Here is a 5,873-nt window from a genome sequence, read left to right as displayed (position 1 = left end):
GAAAGTAGAAATAATTGTGATAACGAAACTCTGCAACAGAAAAAAAGAAAGTCTGAAATTCTTTAATATTGGAGAACCCCCAGCTTGCTCGTGGATCTATAAATCTATATAATTGATAAGTGAGGGGAGTCGGATAGTTGCAGAAAAACACAGCAAAATCCTCAGAATGTGTTGGAAAATATCCGTAATGGCACATTTCCTAGTTTGCCAGTTTCAAATGTAATTTCACAAACGCAGTGCAATGAGGGCTGACATCCTGCCGCATGCAGATGTGGCTCTGGAAGATATTAAAGGTGCTTCGCTCCGTTTATGTGAGACCATCACAGGATTCTGTTTGGCAGAAGGCTCAGCTTCGCACTGAGACTATTTCTTCGTTCATTATGTTAGCTGGAATCTTTTCAGTCTGTAATGTGACTGCTGGCTGAGTAACCTGATCACAGCTGTGGAGATAAATGGTTGTAAAAAAAAGGATTCTGAAAAAGTGAATAAGTGTTGGATTACTGTGTGTTGTTGGAGTAGAGGGTGTCATTTGAAAGTTGAGACTAAATTGAACTAAAACAAGTGGATTCAATTCTGAATCAATCAATTGATTGTGTATTTAAGTGGCAATCCTTAAGATTTCAGTCCAGGTTGATTTAGAGTCTTTTTGTTGATACATGACCTTCACGTTTTCATAAATGTGTCCAAAGTTACATTTTGTGTGTGTACACAATGGAGGAAAACTGCAAAGCAGCATTTTTTTTGGGGAATGTCACCACACTCGGTTTGTAATACTGCAAATATAGAGAGATTGCATCATTTCCTCAGTGGACCGTCGTCTCTATCGTCACTGAATTACCTCATTCTGCAATAGTGACTCAACATTTATCTAAATTAAAATCTTCCAGATTGCCACTTTAATGTCCCGTTTCATCTTGAACCAAATAGTTATGAAAATTAAGCAAACGTGAAAAAAATAAGTTTGAAATAGTTTGATATTTTTGAGATTTTCGACATCTCTTCTTTATCTGTTCTCTAAATATGAAGGCAGAGCGAGCAGGCCGTTAGCTTAGCATAGACTAAAACACTGGGAAACAGCTAGCCTGTCTTCAGGAAGTCACTGTGCTCAACTTAATGTTTCTGCACTTCAGATTTAGTACAGTTTAATTAAACGAGATATAGCAAATTAGCAAACTTTAGAGATTAATGCTAAACTCCTGTTTTCTAGCGTCATACGCACTCAAATATAACTTTAATTAACCTTCTCATTTAACTCATGAAAACACAAAATCAAGTGCATTTAAATGGGAAATTATATCTTTGGTGAAAATTAGTGGAACATGGACTAGTTATGGATTAAAAAATGACTTGAGGCATCACTTCACACGGCAGAAGAAGACTTCTGTTGTTTGATCGCCACAAAGCCGGCTTTAAAGTGTCTAATTGATCTGTGGTGCATTCCTCATCTACATACATTGTCTTCCTAAATGCTGCAGTGTAAATGCCCAGTTCTTCTTACACTAATTGAAATGCTTTCCTTTGATCAAAACCAATGACAAGTGATAAGTAAACAGAAGTGAAAGAGTCTTTTGATTGCTTCACTTAATGTTGTTGGATGTAATTATTACAAACATTGAGAAGAGTTTGGTAATCACACGTTAACTTTGTCAAGACCACTTCAAAGTGGAGGAAGAAGAATTTAAAAAGGCATCATCTGTTCCCATCAGCACATTTGTTATTTAACTAACATGCAAAACGTCATTTAATACAAAGATTATTTCAAAACAGTTCAATTTATCTCCAGTCAATTTAATTATAGACAAAGAGATCAATTCATAACGAAGAAACAGAGACAGCATGCAGAACGGTTTTCTGTGTGGTAAAGAGTTGTGGTACCAACAGCCTGATAATATTAATGAATGTCTGGTTATGGATAATAAAAATAATCCACAGTAACAGCTTCAGTGTTGTGGTAATAATAGTTATTTTCCCCGTGAGCTTTCAGAGCTTTCCGGTAGCAAAACAACTAAATGAATTGCCCGGGTCCAGCTCCCCTAACAGCTGCTGTATGTCATGTCTGCACCCCGCCGGTTATTTTCCTTCTTCCAGGTAAAACAGATACTTTGCATTGTTTTATTTTTAGCCTTATGTTGAAAGCTTTTTATTCTTCAAAACAACCAGATAATCTTTAATTATACAATAAAAAATAGACTATCTCTCTTTGTTTGGAAACGATCCAGTCAAAGTGAACAAAAGGCTTTTATTTTGGCATCAACAGGGATAACTACCTCCAAAAACAAAGCAATACAAAGAGGAGAGAAATACTAATGCTTCATAAATATCTCCAACAGCATCTTCTCACACACACACTTGACTGGCTGCTTTCTTTACTTAATGACCAGCTGCGTTCATTTCCTTTATTCTTGGTTTCTTTGGAAAAACGTCTCTCCTGGTCTCCGAATCGTCCCTCATCAGCAATTTGAACCAAAGCGTAATTTGATCATTCTCAGCTGCAGACGTTACAGACGGCAATGCATGACAATCATCGTTTTGTCCACCAACGGACTAGAGCACAAGTCTGGTTTCAAGCACCCAATGCAATATAAATTAGACCCGTTACTTATTATCTTTGCTTTTGCTTTTTTAAACATTTTACCTTGGACCTTTTCAGGAATGTCGATGATTGGTTGTGTATCTCTGTGCTATGCCTTCTCTCTTATTCCTTATTCTGTCTTGTCAAAAAGATCTTAATCTCACGAGATAACCTGATTACATAAAGGTTACTATTAAAGATGAAACGATAAGTCATTTCTTTGATTAATAAATCACGGAATGACGGAAAATTTCACTGTTGTTAATCAATTAACCTTGTAAGTCATATTTCCAGCGAAAAACACCAAACAATCTTGAGTATCAGCCTCTCGATTGTGAGGTTTTCCTTCTTTTCTTTGTCTTAAACCTGCTTTAGCCGTTTCTGGCCACTTGGGGGCAGCAGAAACAAGCTGCAAACAAACTTGTTAGCAAGTTATTTCTTATTTACACATCCAGCGGAAACAGATGACGTGTCTGGTAATCATAATTCCGAGTCATTGATGTGAACTGTGAACTAGTGCATGAAGTCCAAATATTGGGCTACTTGCATGAAGTCTCGTGCTATGTTTTTTGTTGTTTTAAGCAGAATCAATGATGTACCGGGTTATTGAAGAACAAGGCAGTGGACTGTGCAGCTTTATGAACAGGAAGTCTGTGTTTCCTCCTCTCTTGTGTTATTGGAAACACAACATGGCTGAAGGTCTCATCATTTCCAATCTACTCAATGAAACAACAAAGCTTTCCAATCTGGTGTAACACTCTGCAATAATGTTTCTGCACTGAAGTCTACAGTTTTAGAACCTTTTTTTTTTTTACAACATGACTTTTCCCTTTTAGTGTGACTAACTTTTTAAAGCTGTGTTTATTTGAAAAATAATTTAGCAAAATCATTAATTTAATTAAAATATCCCCTCCAACACATCGCTGCAATCACTCAAGAATATAAAGCGCTCCGGGCAGAATGCAGTTAATGACGATGAATGATTTTTTTCGTCTCTATAAAATTGCTATCCTCTTTATAAAAACACATTCTGCTGCTCCCACACTTCTATTGTTATCTTCCTGAGGATGCAAAGACTTTTCATCTCCGTCTCCGTATTCAAGCATGTAATTAGTGAATCATGGTGTAATACAATTTGCCAAATTGAGAACGAGCAGCCGATTGCCGTTTGATGGCAAAGTAGAACTATTTGAAAGAAGCACTTTTCAGATTTGTCCATTTATTGGCCGGCTCTAAGACCAGCTCAGTGATCCTGGAGGCTGTCAGCGAATGACACTAACCATCCTCTTTTATGTCAAAGCCCAGTTGAACCGTACCCCAGAGGTCTCATTAGAGGAGGAGCAGAGTTTTGACTGAGTAAAGGGAAGAGCTCCTTCAAGGGCCAGTGAGAATGAAATGTATCAGAAATGCACACAGCACCGACGGGGCAGAGACGAAGATGAGGAAGAGTAAAAGCTCTATCCAACATTAATGTCGAGCTGGACGGATCAGTTCATTAGTTACCATGTCCTCCATTTTGATTACTGGTTAATCATTTCAGTCAAGTAAAAATTCCAAAAATCAATTGGCTCTAGCTTCTAAATTGGGAATATTTGGTGCGTTTATTAATCTTCTATGATGGTAAACACAATATTTTGGGTGTTTTGGACTTTTGTGCAGAGAAAACAAGCAATTTGCGTCGGGGGAATTGTGAAGGGCATCTTTCACCATTTCTGAGATTTAATCGGCTAAATGATCAGAATATTAGGATAATAATTAATCAACAATGAAAATAATAATAAGAGTTAGTTAGTTGCAACCTTAAGTAAACATAATATGAAATAGGGCAGCAACTAATGATAATTATTATTATCAATAAATATGTCAATTATTTTCTAGCAATTCATAATTTTTTCTATCAAATTGAGAGAAAAGAGTAAAAAATAAATATATTGATAACATACATTAATATTCCTTACCATGATGAATAAATAAAAAGTACAATAATAACAATACGTATTAGTATTATTACTATAATCTATAGTTTATCATTATTATCTGTCAATGACAAAATCAAGTAATTGAATTATCGTTTCAGCCCCACATAAATAGATTTACTGTAGTTCATATTGACAGTAATGTGACTAAATTACGTTTGATTAATTCACTTAATGAATTTAAGATCATTGTCGGTTTCAGCCTTGAACTTTTGGATAAAAAAACATTTATAAAGCTTGAATGAATAAAACTGATTTGTTGAATACTAAAGAAATATAGAGTTTGTTCAACCTTGAGTACAGATTTCCCCATGGAGTCATTCGATACGCAGCACGTCAAACTCAGATCCACATGAAAACCTTTTTCCTGGACCTGAGACAGGCAGAGAAAGTCTTATTCTGTGCTGTGATTCAAGAGGACCAAACTAATGTGAATCAGGAACAGACGGCAGGCGGTTAGAGGCAAAACATTTGCAATCAGGGATGTCACTCTGGTGAACGGGCAGCTTCTTTAGCAGAGGGAGACATCTTGTGGCCTGCCTCTAAATGAGCTAACCTCCTTGAACTACAACACAGCCACTCTGTATGCTGGATGAGTAATGCAAGGAAAGCAAGAATGGATTTTTAAGCTAAGAGGGGCTTAGAAATACCTCGTATAAAATACATCAAAAAGCAAGAAATACTGCATGTACTTCGTAAGAAAAAATAATTAAACAAACCCTAAAGCTGTTTTAGAGGACATTCGCTGTAAATCTTATGAGTCATAAAACTAGATTTTCATAAGAAGAAAATGCCGGGCGAAGCACGGTAATTGTAAACATCTCTGACACAGCACATGTACATTATTACCCCCCCGGCAGACCAGGTGGAGAGCAGATGTAGTCTGTATCAATAAAAAACAGATGCTGCTGGCTACACCTGCCATCTTGTTCCCTTGTTCCATTCCAGGCAGAAAACGCTGAGCGCCGTCACTCAAGCTTTCAGTCTGCAGCCTCGCAGTCACGCTTTGATAAACTCACTCCTCATATTTCCTCACCAGTACTTTCATTTGCAAATATAATCTCTCTCTTTTTTTTGGCATGTTCTCATCTTGTTTGCTGAGCTGGAGGCTTTTGGTATCCATTCCTGAATCTATTTCGCCCGCTTGCCCAGAAATTAAGCATTGTAAGCACATGCCAGCTGCCTAAAAGCACCATAGAGCAACAGCATTCCATCTCCTCCGTCAGGTGAACATTACAAATTCACATCATATTCCTAAACATCCGCAGAGCTGCACAGTCTCTCTCTCTCTCTCTCTCTCTCTCTCTCTCTCTCTCTCTCTCTCT

The 5,873-nt window shown here is 37.2% G+C and overlaps 1 protein-coding gene across 2 annotated transcripts in view; it reads right to left on the bottom strand.

Annotated features, from left to right (window-relative positions):
- The window catches only part of asic1c (acid-sensing (proton-gated) ion channel 1c), an 80,573-nt gene that overhangs the window by 18,819 nt on the left and 55,881 nt on the right, over nt 1–5,873 (bottom strand). The window lies entirely within an intron of this gene.

This window comes from Anarrhichthys ocellatus, unplaced genomic scaffold (genome assembly GCF_004355925.1).
Source record: "Anarrhichthys ocellatus isolate YVR2014 unplaced genomic scaffold, GSC_Weel_1.0 scaffold32, whole genome shotgun sequence".
NCBI classification, from domain to species: domain Eukaryota; kingdom Metazoa; phylum Chordata; class Actinopteri; order Perciformes; family Anarhichadidae; genus Anarrhichthys; species Anarrhichthys ocellatus.
This window is presented reverse-complemented; position numbering and strand designations above follow the sequence as displayed.